This window comes from Lolium rigidum, chromosome 1, assembly GCF_022539505.1.
Source record: "Lolium rigidum isolate FL_2022 chromosome 1, APGP_CSIRO_Lrig_0.1, whole genome shotgun sequence".
In the NCBI taxonomy this organism is placed as follows: Eukaryota; Viridiplantae; Streptophyta; class Magnoliopsida; order Poales; family Poaceae; genus Lolium; species Lolium rigidum.
The window spans coordinates 10,465,198-10,484,864 of record NC_061508.1 but is presented as its reverse complement, the minus strand read 5'-3'; the positions used below and the strand labels follow the sequence as shown (position 1 = coordinate 10,484,864).

Here is a 19,667-nt window from a genome sequence, read left to right as displayed (position 1 = left end):
AAAGTTTGTATCATCAGTGACATACCTTGATCCATGAACAAATAGAGTGCCTTACCTTTAGCTGAAACGACCATGTTCCAGATTTGATTATCTCCGTCAGTTATTGGAATGATTCTTCAGTCTGTCCGCGTTGGTTCCGCCGATGAATCTGTTTGGTAAAAGTCAATGTTCGTGTTCTTTGCCGAGAGCAGGCAAGTATCTATATTTTTAAATCCATTGCTTTCGTTATTATGTGTACTTGGACCAAAGAAGAAAGATATTTCCTATCTGATTTCAGATAACTGGTATTTGCGTATTATTTTGATGTGCTCTAAAAGTAGGATTCAGCTGCATGTACGGGAGAAAAGGTGTAAAGTTTGGATCATCAGTGACATACCTTGATCCATGAACAAATAGAGTGCCTTACCTTTAGCTGAAACAACCATGTTCCAGATTTGATTATCTCCGTCAGTTATTGGAATGATTCTTCAGTCTGTCCGCATTGGTTCCGCCGATGAATCTGTTTGGTAAAAGTCAATGTTCGTGTTCTTTGCCGAGAGCAGGCAAGTATCTATATTTTTAAATCCATTGCTTTCGTTATTATGTGTACTTCGGAGCTTAGAAAGAGGCTGTTGTGTAGAAGGTACGTGTGGGTCAGATTTGATGTGATTAACTAATTCAAAAAAATGTGTTAGATTTTATTTAGATCAATTTTGCATGTGGGATTTTGTTGAAATTTGGATGTAGGCGCACACGGCATGCTCCCGACCAAGCACCTCTGCCTTCGGAAAGCTGCCGCTTTTGCCGACTACCAATGTGTACTTCGGAGCTTAGAAAGAGGCTGTTGTGTAGAAGGTACGTGTGGGTCAGATTTGATGTGATTAACTAAGTCAAAAAATGTGTTAGATTTTATTTAGATCAATTTTGCATGTGGGATTTTGTTGAAATTTGGATGTAGGCGCACAAGGCATGCTCCCGACCAAGCACCTCTGCCTCCGGAAAGCTGCCGCTTTTGCCGACTACCAAGAGTTTGCCCGCGGGATGAGATTGACAATGAGGAGATCCTCAAAGCTGATATGTGCTCTAGCGGCGCCCAGTACGATCGACCCGGCACCAGACTCACCATCTTTCTCTTATTGTTCTCCTAGCGGGCTGGCGGGGCAATAGATAAAGACCGCCGCACAGGGGCTGCTGGAGTACATGCTCACCGAAGACGACGATGAGACATTGTTGACCTTTGGCACCGATGCACTGGCGATGCCATGAACTCTCTGTTCAAGGATTGCATCGCATGTTTACTTCCTGAATTCCTGGAGGCGGCCGTGTTCTGCAACGTCGTCTTCTTATCAGAGAAACGGTGCCATGTTGTACATGTTTGGATCGGATTTTCCGGGATAACCACGCCTGATCAAGCTAATCATAGCAATAATAACAACGATAATAGTGGTGACGACAATAATAATGATGATGCATTTGTTCCATCGTTGAGAATGCTTCAGTTTTGATTCTAAATTTCGAAATTATTGTACCATCCAATTTTGCTAGGCTCTAGATTCTGGAATATGTGTTCATTTGTATTTTGTAATTGAATGGGTCAACAGATTGGGCTGGTGCTAAGTGTTCGATGAGGAACCAAATAAACATCTTTTCTCGGTGACTGCTATATAAAGGCTGCTAGCAGAAGGTGACTAGAAGAAATGTAGATCGTCGCACGTCCGGAGTTGTGAGTAATGCTGCGGTGACACAAGTGTTGATTGCGCTGCCGCATAAAAGCTTTAATGTAAAGGAAGGGGGAGGATCTCAGTTCTTTTCTGCAGCCATATTACGAACTCTCTTATTTATGTAAAACTTTAGCTTAGTCTAAAATATTGCTAGAGAATATTTTTATTTTCTGTGTTAGTGTCAACATATTTGCTCTTCCGCAGCAATGCGCGGGCATTTTCCTAGTGTAACATTAAAGAACAAGCAAATGGTGAAAGAATATAGCCTAAAAATATGGCGCGTAGTGGTGAAAAAATAGTACTACATGATGTATTAGATAGCAATGTCCAACCAACATCTGTAGAGTAACTCCAAATTTGAATGTGGTGTATCAGCTATTCCCAGTCAACAATGCACGAAAATACGTCGGAAAGCGAAAATGAAAACCAAGCAAAAAAAAATAGTTTTTCTTGCCGATTTCTTAACTTAACTCCTTCAACACAAAATAATATAAATTTAATTCAAAATATTACATTAAACTCAATTCAAACCACTAGGATAAACTAAATTACATACCATTAAAGAAAATCTAAACTAAAATTCCTCATCACTAGGGAAGAACTCATCTACTGCTGGCATCACCGACTCGTCGGTCTCGGAGCTGAGCTCGATGACATGAGGTTGAGATTTCTTGGTGGGAGACAGCGAGGAGGTCTCCAACAAATATTTTTCGCCTTGGCAATATAGAGCCGCTTCCAGTACCTCCTTTCATAGATACGGCGGTGGCGGAGGAGAACTTGCATGTTCTCCTTGAGCTTCTTGCTCCTTTTAGCTAGAGTTTCGTTATCAAACTCCCATCCCAAAGGGAATTAATTTGGGGCACAACCGGTGTGGGCAACTAAAAAAAATCCGGCGTATGTGGCAGGTGACCCCAATACGTAGCTGGCATGTGTGTTACCGGCTACTATTTGGGAGTCATCGGTGGAGATGCTCTGAGAGATTGGGGGAGGTGGAGCTTCATTACAAAAAGGGACATAGATTTGCTTTGTGGGGGTGGGGTAGTGGGGGTGGCACCAAGATAGGGAAGAGTATGCGAGCGGGAGAGATGTTGGAGCCTGCTTGACTTTGTCCGCAGCATATTTGGGCTGAGCAGGATCCACCGGTTTGGTATATGGGAGAGAAACACGGGAGCTGCTTTCTGCCGACCTGGTCGGCGGAAACAAGCCACCGCACCCCCACGGGCAGGCAGCAGTTTCCTGGGCCGCGGCCCATCAGGTACACCTTTTCTTTCCTTTGTTTTTTTTGCATTTTTAAATCTCAACTTTTTTGGAAAACCAAAAATAATTTTCGAGGTTTCTTAAAAAAATATTTGAGCGTCTTTTAAATCGAAACAAATTCAAAATTTGAACAGTTTTCAAAAGTATTGACAATTTTAAATCCAGAACATTTTTAAAAATTTGAACAAATTTGAAAAGTGAACAAAATTCAGATTTTGAACAGATTTCGAAATTTAAACGAATTTCAAAAAATGAACAAATTTCTAAATTTAAACGAATTTTGATTTTGAACAAATTTCGAGTTTGAAAAAATTTTAAGTTTGAACAATTTTCGAATTTTGAAAAAAATTCGAATACAAAAAATAAGTTCAAAATTTTTAAAACCTAAGCGTATTCATATTTCGTAAAATAAATTTAAATTATAAAATTAAAAGTAAAAAGTAAAACATAAAAAGAAACTAAAAAACAATGGAGAAACAGAAAAAAAAAAGCAGATCAGAATCGAAAAAACCGAAAAAGCCTAAATGGGCCAGGCCCATATCCCCCGGGGGTGTGCGGTGGCTGGTAGCCACCAACCTGGTCGGCATATAGGATTTCCTGAGAAACACTACCGCTCCCACCGGAAGCAATTGGATTTCTTCCTCAGAGGCTTTTCCCTGGGCTTTTTAAGGCCTTTTTGTTTGGGCTGGCTGCGACTGGCTGTGGCTGGCTGTGGTGCTGTGCAGAAAAAGCTGTTGTGTAGAGAAAGCTGCTATTCTGAGTTTTACTCTTTGGCAACTTAGCTGGCTATTGAGAAATTGTCTAAAATATCCTCAATCGCGAGAAAGTTTATGTTTGCTAATTTATTTTACCGATCAACTATTAATTGGTTGTTTTTAAAATCCTAACTTACCGTGCAAAACACACGGGCCGGCCCATCGTTTTTCGGGGCCCTGGTGCAAAATGAGAAAAACGGGCCCCTATTCACAACAACAAACTCTCAAAACAGTATATTTCAAGCTAAAAAAACCACACCCTCACGAACTGAACTATTCTTTTCCTTCTCAATGAGCACTCTCGGTCTGTGAGATCCAATCAAGACCATAATCCATCACTTTTCGTTTTTCCTATGGAGATCTTGACTGCTTGACCTGAAGAATAGAAGAGGGGGCTATTTAAAAGTGGATTGAGGTCTGAGGAGCCACGGTAAGGGCAGGAAAATCTAATCCCAAACCGCTATTTCATCCGTTGAGAATTGAAGGGGAGAAGTTTTGGGAAGAATGGAGCTGCGCTTCGGCCTCCATTAATGCCTGCAACTTCTGAAAGGCACAGAGGCGGTGGCGCCGTTTTAGGAATTTTGGGGAGGAGTCGAGTTCTCGAGGAGATGAGTCGTCTCCTCGGGCTATTGGGAGCGGTCGAATCATCGAGAGGTCGCGAGCAGAGCAATCGATTGATTGTTTCTTTAAGATAGAATCAAGGAGCCTGCTACCCGGCGGCGCCGCACGGGAGCTGAGGCTGTGCGGCGGATACGTTGCATGCAGTCCTTCAGCAAAGCGTACCTCAAAATCAGGTTTGCTTACGTCATAGCCGTGCACGCGAAAGCAAAAGCCAGACAATGCGTGCATATCATCCCAGAAAACGAATGCGTTTACTTCGTGACTTCGATTTTACATTTTAAAAAGTCATATCTCTGAAACCATTGATTTTATTGACCATTTGTTTTTACCATTGACTTTCTCGCAAAAAGATTTTCGAAACTAAATCTCATATTGCTATATTTTGATAATATTTTTTTCATCAGTAATAATCAGATTATCATCACATAATTATCTGATTATATACTATTTTCAGTCACCATATTAACTTAACGTGACTACCAGATTAATTGGCCGGGTTACCTCAGCTGCTACAAGTTACAATTACCAGGGTATCACAGTCACAGGAAAAGCTATCAGTTTAATCATTCGCAATTATCAGATTGTCAAGTATGAGCTACAGGATTAAATTACCAGGGTCATCGTAACAATAGCCACAAGTCGCAATTACCAGATTATTCCAGGACTAGCTATCAGATTAATTGGCCGCAACTATCAAGTTATCACACACCAGCTACGAGATTAATAGTTCACACAGCAGAAAAATACAGTGTGCTCAAAATCAACTGTCGTAGCCTCGCGCGAGCTTGTTCCGCAGCGCTGATAGTTGACGAGTTTACCATCGTTTGCGACGGCGGCCTGCCTGAACCTATGGCAGTGGAGCAGCGCATGTGCCGCGGAGCGGCGCGAGCTTGGCCTGCGACCACCTCCCAGCGTTCTTCCACCTCATCCTCTCCTAGCGCCTCCCCACTTTGCTCAGCGACAATGATCCTTCCCGGCGTGGCCGCAACCTCCACACGTGAATCTCACGGCGCCCCCGCCAGCGGCGCCCCGCCAGCTAAGGCGGCGCTGCTCCCGCGGCCCCCATCGGCGACGGCTGCGCCCATACCGGCGACTGCAGCGCTGCTCTAGCAGCGCCCCCACAAACGACGGGGCGCCCCACCGGCGATGGCGGCGCTGCTCCCGCGGCGCCCCAACAAACTACGGCGGCGCTGTTCCGGCTTCAGCTCTCCATGTCCTTCCTCGCCTCTCGCCTCTCGCCTCTCGCCTCTCGATCTCTCGCCACTGAAATCTAGTAAAAAATACGGGACGGGGTCACGGGGAAAGAGAAGCCGAATGTGCGGACGTGGCTAGTTCAGATGAAGGGATAAGGTGGAAAAAGGTGAAGCGATCCAGATCGTTCCTTTAGATCCGACGCACACGCATGCGCCGCACGAGAGAGCCGCATGTGCGGCGCTTCCTGGTAGATTTTTCCTAGAATCAATGGATCGGTGATTGTTTCCATACGTGCTGATCTGCCTGGGCACCGTGGGCTGCACATGGGCCTTTACCAAAATTCAACTACTAGTAATAGAACTATTAGCTGGGCTAGGGCCCCTGGCTTGCTGGGGCCCAGTGCAGGCGCACCGTTTGCCCGGCCTGTGGGCCGGCCCTTACACATTGATAAATTGTCACGCGACGCATAGATTAACAAACTGATTCACGTTTTCTTTTTGTAAATCGTTTGACGTGATTCGCTGACACTGGGTTGCATCTTCCAGGAATTGTCCTTTTGTCTCTGGCTCTGTCATTAAACACCTTTCCGTTGCTGAATATGGGTAGTATGTAAATAGTGCATGCGTTCAGGTAGAAAAGATATTTTAATAAATCGAGCAGGAACAGTCATCCGTGGACGACCAGCTCCATGTTCGAAAGAAAAAAAGGACGACCAGGTCGAGGAGAAGTCATGCATGAAACTGCGGTGGTAGATATCTTGTAAATAAGTGCAAAACCAGGGGCAGTCTCTTTAACGGTTCGGTTGCAGTAACAAAAGCTCGGGAAGCACCTCTCGAGGTGCTTTGCCCGGCCTGCCTATTCCGCGATTCGGCTTTGGAAAAGCCAACAGCCACCGCTCACCCTTTGGCTAGATTCATTGGCTTATTTCAATGGAAAGCTCAAATAAACCCAAACAAAAGGGCATCGGTTTTGCAGCAGGTTTCTTCTTGGCAGAAGGTTTCGAACTATCCCTGGTTCCTTTGCAGCAGCTGGAGATTTCGCATGCGGACATGCGGTTTAGGTGTTTCCACTTGTTTTCGTGTTTGCCTTTTTTCAGTGAGCTTACGTATCATTGATTTTCCCATCGTCACTTTGATCTTGCCATCTGGATGGTGGCGGTTGTTATACTTAATCTTGATTTTTTTTTTTGAAACGGAGGCAAAAACTTTGCCTTATCCATTAATTAAGTAGAAGGTGCCCGGTTTTTAGGAGAAAATCGGGCAAAAACCTACAAAGACAGAGCCAAGTCCACACCCACCCATAAAACGCCGCGAAGGGCACACCGAGCCACTCTGGCTACCCACAGAAGCTACACAAACGCGAAGCTCAAGTTAGCCTATGCCAAACAGATGGCTCCCCAAGAAAAAGCATGTAGCTTCGATTCTGACGACGAGCCCCGGAGAGGAGATGCACAAGACCTGCGCCGAAAAGGTGTATTATGCATATAGTTTCGTTCTGCACGTAGCTAGCTAGGTGTGTTCTCGTGGTACTGTTGCAGTCCAATAAGGTGTTACGTGGTACGCTTACGAAACCGGCCAAGTTTAGTGAGATGTGTCGGGCGAGGTGCCGAGACGCTGTGAGATGCGGCAAGCTTGGTGAGATGCCGGTGGCCGTGTGATGCGGTGCTGCAGGGAGCTGAAGCAAGATGAGCTGCCTGAGAACTATCCAAGCGATTCGGTTTGGTCATCTAGTTAGTTGTTAGCTGCATGCAAGTGACGAGTCAGTTGCATGTGCGCGTGTGCATGGCCGTGTATTTTCTGTCTGTATTGTTTCTACGAAGAAGAACCAGTCAGAATTAGTTAGTGGCAGCATGTGGTAGTGCCATAGGATGATAGGAATAGGTTATGAGCTTAGTGCGTGACAGCGTGAGTGCATGGTATAGAGTGGAGTAAGTGGGCCGGGTCTGGCCGTGTGTGCGCTTCCTATTTAAACCATTGTAAACCAGATTGTTTGCGTAAAGAGAAAGAGAAGAAATATGTAGCTCTTTGTGCATACCAGAGAAAGTTGTATCGGCAAAGATAGCTAACTCTTCTTCTCTGGTAAGTGTGTGTGCGTGTGTGTTCCAGGTGAGAGAGATAAGAAAGATTGTGAGAGATCAGAGATAGAAGAAGAAGAATAAGAAGAAGAAAGGGGTTGCAAGATAAGCCCAACAATTGGTATTGGAGCGAGAAGATCTTGGAGGACTACAGCGCTGGCAGCGCGATGCTACTGGAGCCAACAACAACGACGGTGGCGGCGAACTCCATGCGAAGTGCAGGCTGGCAACGCGAGGTGGAGCTTGCTGGCGTGATGCCGCTTGTAGGCAGGCATGGTGCGATGATGCTATGAGGCGACAGTGGTGTGATGTTGCGGGGATGAGGCCACCCCGCCCCCACTCCTCCTTCTTGGGCTGCCCAATGGTGGCCCAATTAGTGGGGATTCCCTTTTATTTATATTTTAATATTTAATTCATCCAATTAAATAATAAAACATATTATTAAGTGTCCAAACAATTCAACCTAGGCCATAGATTAACGATCAATGTATGAATTGGGACAATTTCTAGTAAACTTATGAAAGGCTTGAAATTTGACTTATATGTTCCACCTGCAGGGTAGTCTATGACACTCTTGTACCAGTAACAACATTGAGCCAAACTTTGTGAACAAGACTCGCAGCACAAATTATACTCTATGCTTAAGTTGTAGTCGATCGTACCTAGTACTTATCTAGATGGATGTTTAAGGTTAATTGGTCTCCACTAAACTACGAGTACATAAAATTCTGGTTTCAGACCAAAATGCAGTTGAATGCGCCTGTGGGATCTGTTGGTGGTTATTGGATTCTATACATGCGTAGTTCCACTTAATCTATCAAATCGTAAATAATATCGAAGTTTGATCCATGCATTGAAAGAGGTGGAACTAACTTTAGCCCCATTGTTATTTGAGAGACCGTTGAACTTTCCGTATAGGAGCATCTTTCCATGAAAAAACATTCCCTAATAAGTTCAATAGTAGAGCCAACTGTTGGCTATAAGCCAAGTACCATGTGATCTATAGTCAATCTAGAGCTAACAAGTATAATAGTGGGTTATAAAATTGTACTACTTTATCAATGCATGGCCCACCCTTCATTCTCCCAAAGTGCCTAGAAGCACGTGTTAGAGCTAGCTCTTACATAAGGCTATCCATAGTGCTAGCTCTTGCATAAGGAGTAGTATCATGCATGTCACCTTAGCAAAAATCTGATGTGGCGCTATAATTAATGAGGAGAGATATGCTAGTGGTAGATACTGTATCATAGCACGTGAAACTAGATAATTTAATATCAAATACATCTTATCTATACCTAATAATAAAAGCAAAAGGGTTTCTCCCTCGGTCGTCCGTCCAATTTAAAACTATCCTAAAAGTTGATACAAATTACCCACCACTGCCACCCGTAAATTAAAATCTATACCTATGGATCTGTCCGCCTTCGTACCCGCATCGTGATCCTTTTCGCACGGCAGATCTAGCTTTGCGCTACTCTGCCGATCTGTGTACAAGTCGTTCCCGGCAACAAGCTTACGTCGCGAGGAAGTCGTCCGGCGACCGATTGCTTTAGGGTCTAGCGACCAACAAAGAATTGGAGCTGCCCAATTGTTGCAGTGCACCGGCCCATAAAGAAACAAACCCATCCTGGCCGTGTTATGTCAGGATTCGATCAAGTCTGCATTGTATCCGTACCTGACACGTATTATACGAACGATAGCTATCTCACGCAAAATCGGCTCGCTAGCAATATATAAATTCCACGGCATCGTAACCTCTCTGAATCTCCTAGCTCTCAGCACCAAAACCCTAGGCGGCACTGCAGATGCGCGGCGATTCGATCGAGTAAATTTCTGAATCGGCAGAAGCTTGATCGATCGCGCCGGAAACTACAGCCCAATTTCTTCCGCTCGGCCAAGCCTCCCAAGGGGATCCTTCTGACCTTCCCTTTTGCCTGCCTGACACCAGACGCTGCTCCCTGTACCATCGTGTCCGAGGATAATGGATGCCAAACCGAGGATAACATGCAACCTCTAGAAGATGCACATCGAGGTAGAGCGTCGCCCCGTGTAAGCTTTTCACGCTCATGGACGCCGGTTCATGTGCACCGGCGGCCGGCCGGCGCCACCAGCCTCCATCATCGAGGAGATCGATATGGGTTGCAAGCTTTTGCGATTGTAGTAGCTTTTAATTAATCTGGTCGTCGGAGGGCTACTGAAGCGGACGACAAGCTGGTACCAAAAGAAGCAAGTAGGCGAGAGGTGCAGCTGGGGATAGTCGTCTCGGAAGCAGTTCCTTTCAGTCGGAAAAAGATGCAACCTTGCACACCCGGCACAGGATCCCAATACATGGATCACGGAAATATGGTAACGTCAGCCAAACCGCGATCTGCGATGATTGTCCTCCCCAGCAAGTCGGTGTTTGCCCATAACTCCATAAGGGGGCGTGCTGATTAACAGGCTCCGAGAGACTACGCGCCACAGTCGGCGTCTGGTTCCACCTCGCTGCTGGATTGGTATCCCGTGCGGCTGCCGGACGAAGCTCCCAAATCGCCGCCGAAACACTCCGGTGACTCGGTGAGGTCCCTGCATCTTCTTATTCAAACCAAAGAAGATGAATCAAGGGATTTGGTGTATAGGTGTCAGTTTTTAATCAGTTCGTTAGCGTTGTTGTTCTGTTGCGTCTTGCAGCTCCACTATTCCCTTCTGTGCTAGCTCTAGCTTGGGGCGGTACTTAATATAATCAAAAGGCTTCTGCAGCCTGTTGTGCATAAAGCAATCACCATGTTGTCTATTTCAACGAGCTAAGACGGATGTGAAGATAAACTACTCCTATGTACTTTCACATGGAACCTGGGTTAGTGAAACTGAAGATCAACTACGTATTGTTGTTAGTTGAGTGAAGGTACGCTCCAAATAAAATTTGATCTCATAATATTCATGACAAAATTTTAGCACGATTGGCCTGGTTTTCTGCACACGTCCACAAAAATAAAGCGTATTGAAGTACGGAGTAGTAGTTTTCTTCAATCGTAAGGAAGCGGCCTGCCGCCGGCCAGGCCCCCGTCGCCGGCCAGGCCACCGCTGCCTGCGCCCGCCGGATGAGCCCACCCCTCTGAGTGCTACTCCCAGAAAGCCCTCAAAAAATTCCCAGCAAATCGATAATGTAAACTCGCCGCGGGAGGCTAGGGACAGCGGGCGGCGCTTTGCTCTGAGTCACACGGACGGGAGGATGCGGCCCAGGGATGAGCGGGATTTCTAGCTTACTGTTGGGACGACCAAACCGTGATGGAGGCGGCCGAGGGATGGAAGCCAGACTGCCAGAGACGTGTTCGAGCCGTCGAGCTCTGCTCGTGGACGCCGTGCTCGAGCTCTGCCCATGGACACCATGGTTGAGCGTCATGGAAGACGGCCAGACGCCAAGGTCCTGTGTCACAGTGAGCGCATCACTGTTGGGTCGACTGATCTGCCAACTAACGCTGTTGCGCTTCGTCTTGGTTGGGGACTGATTTGGGGATTTTGACCGGTCAGACCTCACTAGCTCCTGGTTGGCTTTACGTGATGCTATACTCATATCAATGGATTAGCTTCCTTGCCTGGGTCGCTGTGGTGCGGTGCAGCCGCGCGGGCCAGCGAAAGGACTGCTGCTAGATGCTGTTTGGAAGAAAGAAAAATGGTTGAGCAAATTGAAGGTTGTTTTGTGTGTTTGCAAAATTGTTTTTTTAGCAACTCTAGCTCATGTTTAATTTGCTTTTTATTTTTAGTTATTAATTTATGTCACTTTTCGTACTGTGCAAATTTTAGAAAAGCTACTTGATTTTTTGTTGCAAAGAAATAAAAATATATACCAAATAATATAATTATATTAATCTATATCTAATATACCACCTCTAAGGCGTACCCAATGGCCTCGACAATAAGTCCACGGATGTTGTTGTCATCTTTGTCGAATGTTTCTTACAGATTGCTGCAACAAGGGTCTTAATCAAGTTCCTACATACGATGACCGATTGTCAGCAAATACATTGTGTTTAACAAACGCTCGGGAAGACCGGACTGTCAGAGTAGACATAGCGCGACGACAAACGCTTATGTAAGCCCTAGGTCCACTTCTTCAATTAGAGGGAGACAGAGGCGACTATGAGATCATTGTCATGGTCGCACCACTCAAACATGTTATCAGCTCCATGTGGCGGGTAATCGCCACCCATTGCAATGCATTTTTTTTCCGTCGCAACGCACGGGCACTTTTGCTAGTACACATAATTGCATTGAGATTCTACAAATAATTAAATATCATGAGATTATGATACTACTAGATGATACTAACCACTATAGTATCATAAACTAGTATCATATAAATAATACTTTGCACTATGGCGAGCCTAAGAGTCCACTCCTCTTCTCTCTCCTTCTCTCTCCTCCAACTAAGCAATAATATATTATTTTAATTCTTATAAGCAGCTGACTAGGATTTATTGTACTTGCTCTAATCTAATTAGATGAAAAATCTTTTCGTCTAAGAGTTTATGTGGTCATGTTGTTCTGAGGGCCGTGGGTTGGCCATCCGGCGTGAATAAGCGTGGCCTCCCGGTATTGGGGTGACTGTAGATCTAACCAATTTTTCGCTAATTCATTAAACACGTACTTCCTTATAATGTATTTTCCTGTCTTTTTTTTTAATTGAGTCTGATTTAGTAGGACTTTTTTAGAACACAGTACAACACAGACGCTCAAAAACGTGCACGTACACTCACTCCTATGAACGTATACACGTACACCCTACCCCTATGGATGCCTCGTTGTCTATGGGCATGTCACGTATCACTGAAAGCATAGCGCATGTAAATCATAGAATTAATACAGGTAAATGCAACACCCATGCTAAGTCTAGGACTTAAATCTAGGTGGGCTGATTCCACCACAAGAAACCCAAACACCAGAGCCAAGCTCAGTTTGCGATTTAGTAGGACTATAAAAGAGAGTATAAAGCAAGAAAAAATTCTCTGTTTCACGAAAAAAGTTTGGGGGCAAGCGGAACTATTTTTTTGTGTTTGATCACTAGATTTCGCCTCGTTGACTCGACATGTTGGATGGCTAAACCTGTGAATCACTGAGGAAGAGGCACTTGAACACTGGCATTCAACCACAAGTCGGTGTTCCTCCTTGCAGAGAGACCGAACGACTCCGCCATGTCTAGTTCTGCCGGATCAGCGCCACCGGGGAGCTCCCAGTCGAAATGGTACAGAAGGCTGGCCATGGCTAGCTCCACGTTGGCGAGGGCGAACGATATGCCAGGGCACATCCTCCGGCCGGCCCCAAACGGCACGAACTGGTAGTCTGTGCCCCAGAAGTCCACCGCGCCGTCGCCTTGGAACCTCTCCGGCCTGAACTCCTCGGCGTCAGCGCCCCAGCTCGCGGCGTCGCGGCCGATCGCCCACGCATTGACGAGCACCATGGCGCCCTGCGGGACGTCGAAGCCGAGGACGCGGCAGGGCTCCCGGCACTCCCGCGGGAGGAGCAGCGGCCCTGGGGCATGCAGCCGCAGCGTTTCCTTGATTACTAGACGGAGGTAGGGGAGTTCGCCCATGGCATCCTCCTGGACGCGGGTCTGTCCGGCGAGGGCGCGCCGCACCTCGGCCTGCGCCTTGTGGAGCGTCCTCGGGTTCCGTACCAGCTCCGACAAGGCCCACTCCAGCGTCGTTGAAGAGCTCTCCGTCCCCCCGGCGACAAGATCCTACCGCCGTTTCAACTGGTTAGTTTGTGCCCATCGATCGGATCATCTTTCATCTGGCCGGCTGGATTAGTTGTTCAAGACTTACGAGGATGACGGCATGGATGGTTCCCATGTTGAGAGGCACGGCCGTCTGGGTCCTCAGCAGCACGTCCAGGACGACATCTTCCTCGCCGCCGGCGCCCGCTGACCTCCTCGCGAGGTGCTCCTCGATCACCTTGTCCATTATACGGGTCATCTCACGGTTGCACGCCTCCGCCCGGCGCACCCCTCCGCTGAGCACGCGAGCGAGGCGCCACGACGGGAACAGATCGGCGAGGCTGAGCTTGGCAGCCACCTTCACGGCCTCCCGCTGCGTCTCCAAGAACGCGTCGCGCTCGCTGATCCGGTCGCCCACCACGGAGCGCGTCGTGACGTCGGTAACGAACCTGGCCAGCAGGCAGCTGACGTTCACGGGCGTCTTGGACCGCGACGGTGGCCACGAGGACGGCGGCCTCGCTCTCGCGGGTGACGCGGAGCGCCCTGACGCGCCGTGTGCTGAGCAGCTCGGTGGCGCAGAGCTTGCGAAGCTGCCGCCACCGCTCGCCCTGGGGCGCGTAGAGGATGCCCAGGCCTTCCTTGTAGAGGCCGCGGAGCGTGGCGTTCAGCGGCCGCGTGGCGAACGCGGCGTCGTGGGTCTTCATCACCTCCATCGCCGCGCCGGCCGACGACGCCACGACGACCTGGAGCTCCCCAAACCGGAGAAGCATCAGCGGGCCGTGCCGTCCGGCAAGGTCTCGCATGGCGTGGTGTGGGAGTGCGCCGACGAGGTGTTGGAGGCTGCCGATGACCGGCAGGCGCCATGGGCCAGGAGGCGGGTTGTTGCCGTCTTTGTCTTTGCGAGGCTTGAACTTGAGGACGAGAAGAGGCAGCAGTAGGAAGATGGTGGAGAAGAGAAGGTAGTGGTAGTACGAGTACTGGAGATCTTTCCCCATTAATTCCTTGGTTGGGAGCACTACTAACCTTGATGTATTTGTGCCTTGCTAGTGAGCTGCCGGCACTACCGCGCGCTATCAGCCGGCCTGGTAGGATATGCCTAATTAACAGAAGCCGCCTGCTAGAAGGCAAACTAATGCTTAATTAAAAGAGATGATTTCGATGCAAATTGCAAACAAGCACAATTTCTAAACACATGATTGTGATGGTTATCTTAATCTACAATAGCATAATAATGAACTTCGCGCGCTGCTGAACAAACTTTCTTCAAGATTTTTTACACTTCAAAATACGTGCGACCTCAAGATTTCGTACAGTCCAAAATATCGGTATTAAGGGAGAAGAAACCTAGGGTTTTTTTGTGGTACCCTTAAATAAATAACAGGCATTAATTTTCGTCCATCTAATGGTCTAAATTGTTTCATACCACAGTCTAAAACTTGAGAGGTATGTTACATACCTATGGAAATTTTGGCACCTTAGCAAATAGAAAGTAGACGGGCCCGGCCCAATAGACGGGCATAGCCCGGTAGACTGGTCTAGCCCCATGAGCTGCTGACCACAGCGGGTGCGGGTGGGGATTCCCCGTTCTTCCGCCACCTTGCTGTGAGAGGTGCCTCCGGCGCCGTCGCTGTCTATTCCCCAACTCCGGCGCCACCGCCCCAGATGTAGAGGAACACGATGGTGGGCCGCGACTCCTCGGCCGACTTTCTCACCTTCTCGACCACCTTCCTCACCGTCGCCGTGGAGGATCTCGGCCTCCCCGACTCCATGTCTAGGCCGCGGTCGGCGTCCTGGTCGTCCTCGCCATGGACGTGGTCGACTGCTGTTGCACCCTGTCCTTGACAGACGTGGCGCCGACACTGTCCTTGACGGACGTGGCTCTAGCGGTGCCCTCCCGCACATCCACCAACTTAACGATAAGACAAACACTTGTTAAGGGATGAATGAGGGACCTCCAATATGACACCTCAAAGAAGGTAGCGACATAGCCACCGCCGTCGCTCGCCCGGTAACCTCCAACTAGGGATATTTTTTGAGAGAGCATAAAACAGAGCTACACGGCAAACGCCTCCGACAAGGAAAACAACGCAACTTGCACCACCTCTACCGACACTGGCAAGTCGGTACTAGGCTTTCACCTAGAACACCTCCACAAAACCAAGAACGGGGGAAGCTAGACGCAATACCTATCGACCACGACCACATGGTTAGGCATAGCCGACAAGCCCATCCCGAGGGCCTCTACTCTCCATCCTCTCCGCAGTTGTCCATCACATAATAGCAACTCAAAACGCCTCTATACAACAGACCGGACCAGGACAATCCGACGTCATACACCAAAGGCTCGTTGCTTGTAGACCTTCACTTGATACCCAAGGCCAAATCTAGCATGGATCTAGCGCATGAAGTGGCAAAAGAAGATCACCAGCTGCGGTCGTAGGGCACGACCGATCCACACTACAACGACCAGCAGGTTGTCGCCCCATGTCAACGCTGATTGTCACCTAGGCGTCGCTCCTCTTGCACTGTGACTGGTCGCCACCGATATGCACGATCTTTGCAACCTAATCTTATCATGTTAATTTTGTCTTGCCATCTTCGAACGCAGCCGTCGGTAGATAAACAGCCAAGCATACGCAACATACCCTCCCCCACCACCTTTGGGCCAAGGGCAGCACAACCGCAGCAACAACGACGACAAGAACGGGTGAGGTGGAGGAGAGCTTCGTGGTGGATTAGGGTGCACCGGTATTGCCTTTGAGGAGCAACACGGGAACGGATTTTAATAGTGCAATGCAATATTTTTTCCCCAAACTTATAAAAGCGGTCAAAGGAGCATCTTTAGTCGCGTACCCCAAACCGTCATCTAAAGTGATTTGGGGCGCGCCAGACATTTGACCTCCTCCAGCCACGCGCCACAAAGGCCGATTCGGTTCAACGCGGCCCAATAGAGGGCTCGGTGCCCCAAGCTCGTCACCACGACACAAGAGATGCAACGCGCGGGCGGCGTGGCATGGTGTGGCGACTCGAGGGCTAGTTGTGATATCAACACATCACCGAAGCGCCGCATCTTTTCCTTAATGGCAGCAACGGTTTACGAGGCGAGTTCGACGAGTACGCCACCTACGACGACATGCACGAGGAGGAGGCGAAAATGTACATGCAGTTCTTGGCTAGCTCGAAGGAGAAGGAGGTTGCCAAGGTGACGACGAAGCGGCGGTGGATGCGGAAGTGGCAGTGGCGAAAGTGTCGAAGAAGAAGGGACTACGAAAATAACCTACAGAGTTGCAGCGACAGGCCAGACCAGAAGGAAAAGCCGGGGGAGCAGAGAGTCATTCTTGAGCCTTATGAAACTCTGAAGGGGTAGGACGACACCTGCGACGAGGCCATCGGGGAGCAATGGCGGTGCATCATCGGCAATTCGACATTTCCATCCAACGGGCACCCATTGAGGCGAAGCTTGACTCCTCATGGTGGATGAGAGGCAGCAGCTCAACAAGGAGGCGCACGAAATGCCGAGCTCTTGCATCGACGGTGAGGAAGGAGCGGTCATCCTCGATGATCATGTTGTACATGATCACACAAGGCTGCATCACCTCCCACGTTTGGTCGTGAGACCAGCTTAAAGCAGGGTACCAAACCATAGCAAATTAAGCTTGAAGCACACCAAATGTCCGCTCGATATCCTTCCTGCAAGTCTCCCATCGCGAAGCAAAGTGGCAATTCTTCTAACCTGATGACATCGGGATTGTTTTGACAAAAATCACCCATTTTGGATACATACCATCGGCTAGATAATAGTCTTTGGTATATTTGTGGCCATTGATCTCATAATTGCATGGTGGAGCATGACTTTCCACTAGTTTGCTAAACACCGGAGACCGCTGCAACACTTGATGTGATTGTGTGATCCCGCCATGCCTAAGAAAGAATGCCAAATCCATAGGTCATAATCTGCCACAATTTCAAACACCACACTGTAATATCCAAGCAAACGGGTAGTTCTTCCATGACCAGTGCATACAATCGATGCTTTGAAGCATCCCAGGGAATTCTCTCGCTGCATTCTGGGCCATAATCATTGCAGTCTCTTCTTCAGTTAGCCCTTTCAAGTTGTACTTGTCAAACTTTCCCACCACAGCTCGGCAAAACTTATACATGCACTCAATAAAAGTAGACTCACTCATGTGTACCTAGTCGTCTTGTGTATCGGCAGGTGCTCTGTATGCAAGCATCCTCATGGCTACGGTGAACTTCTGAATCAACGAGAACCCGGCCGTGCCAACAGCGTCGTGCTTCAGCTTGAAGTAGGGTTCGAACTCTCAAAAGCCGTAAAGGATATTCATGAACAAACCTTAGCTCATCTTATACTGGCGCCAAAAATTGTCAGCCTATGTTGCCTCTTCTGTGAAGTAGTTGTTGTGCAGCATGGTATGCCCCTCCATTATAGGAGGCTTCGACTTCTTTCTTCCCGCTTTTGAACCTCCGCGGCACGACCTCTTCCTCTTCTCCGCGTCGGCGTCAAACATGTTTTGGAGGGACGGGATGCTCCCGAAGGTCGTCATCGATGGCTTGCTCGTCCTCCATCATTTGGACGATGGAGGCAACGAACAGTGACTTGTCGCGCCTACCAGACAAACCGCCGAACACCTTCTAGCGCGGAGGAGGGGAGGATTTGCCGACGCGTTGGCGAAGAAACGGCAGCCAAAAGGATGGCAAGAGAGCCAGCCATCACGAAGGTGCCCGACTTAGAAGAAATTGGCCATCGAGACAGCCAACAAATCGAGCGGCGGCGAACGTGTGGGAAGCACAGCCCGTGTGGAGCGGCGGCGAAGAGGCGCGGCGAGAAATAAAAGGCGGTGAACAAACCGTTCTGGATGTAGTCGCTGACAGGAGGGTACCCGTCTGTTTTCTCGCTCTATTAGGCGCCCCCGCACCATCCCGTGTGGAGCGGGATCAGCCTCAAGACGGACCATGCCGAGTGAAAAGAGCCTTTGAGACGCGTAACTAAGAACATCTCTAACAGAGCCCGTAAATCCCGCCAGAACTGAACTTTTCCGGCAAATTTACGGGTTCGGGCCGAATCTGTCGCAGAACGGAGCCCAAAAACATGGGTCAGGCCGTAAAAGAAGTTCAGGGGGCCGAGAAACTCCCCGCATGCCCCGTATTAAAAGGGTTTGCGGAGGGGAGTTCGGTTCGCAAACCCTACTCCCCTCCGTCGTTCCTCTCCCTCCGTCGCCACTCACCATTTCCCGCGGGCAATCCAGCTCGCCGCAGCAAGCGATCCAACGCCCGCCGCCACGCGATGGCGTCCCATGGAGGCTCCAACGGCCGTGCCACTGAATTGGGCGGCGGCGACTCGCCGCCGCGTCCGCCTGTCTTCCGCACCGACGTGGAGCGGCGCAAGTGGAACCGGAGCGAGGGCGCGCGCAGGGACGAGGCGGACGAGCTCTAGCGACGGAGGAGGTCGGGGCAGCGCTTCGGGTCGGCGCAGGGACGAGGCGGGCGAGCTCAGGCGAGGAAGGAGGTCGGGGCCGCGCTTCAGGTCGGCCCAGGGCTGAGGTTGCGCCGGAGAGCCGCGACGGCGCACTAACAGGTGGGAAATCGGTGGAGGAAGAGGAAGGTATCTTGGCGAGCGCCGCGACAGGGAAGGACTGAAGAAATCAGAGGAAGTAAATTGGGGATCGAGTGGATCAGTTTGGGCGGTGGTGGATGGGGTCCACCAGGACGCGTGTCGAGAGGAGGAGCCAGGGGCGCGAAACGTGCGATCCCCCGGGTGATTTACAGCGTTTTCCATCCCAAAAAGCAGTATTCTCCATTCAAGCATTTGCCGGGGAACACTGCTGGAAATCCACGCTATCACGTGGAGACCTTTGCATAGATTGCATCAACACCGGACAAATTTGTTTGAAACTTCAGAAGATTATGTGTCTTACGTTGAAATTGCATCGTCCTGGGAGTATCTTTTAAGCCCAACCACAAGATTTTAATCATCACGACAGATCGGATCTCGTCTCTCAATCTGCCCAACCAGCCCGTTCGCTTCCGTCTTCACCGGTGACGGTACCACCGCCACGGCGGAGGGATTTAATCAATACACAGCAATTTAAACTTTTTTTTATCTTGAAACTACTTCCGTAGCAAGAACCTCCGACCTCCCACAAGGAACAGCCACGGAAAAAAAAACACGCATCAGAGCTCGAAAGAAGTTTTGACATAGAGGCGGACAGCAACGAAGAAGATGTGGGCAAAAGTTGCGGCTCAGAGATAAACCTTTCGCCGATTCGAATCACATCACGCTACTACCATCCCAGGACGAAGATCATCCGGGGAGGCAGCCGTAAGACCGGCCTTTCAATCTCTCCTCACTGCCA

At 48.9% G+C, this 19,667-nt stretch overlaps 1 non-coding gene and 1 pseudogene across 1 annotated transcript; both read right to left on the bottom strand.

Moving 5' to 3' along the window:
* Positions 1 to 12,690: 12,690 nt before the first annotated feature.
* LOC124703911 lies at positions 12,691 to 14,838 on the bottom strand (annotated as a pseudogene).
* A 4,711-nt stretch (positions 14,839 to 19,549) lies between these two features.
* On the bottom strand, positions 19,550 to 19,667 carry LOC124685552. The gene has a single exon (XR_006997536.1). It is a non-coding gene; the product is annotated as a small nucleolar RNA snoR113 (small nucleolar RNA).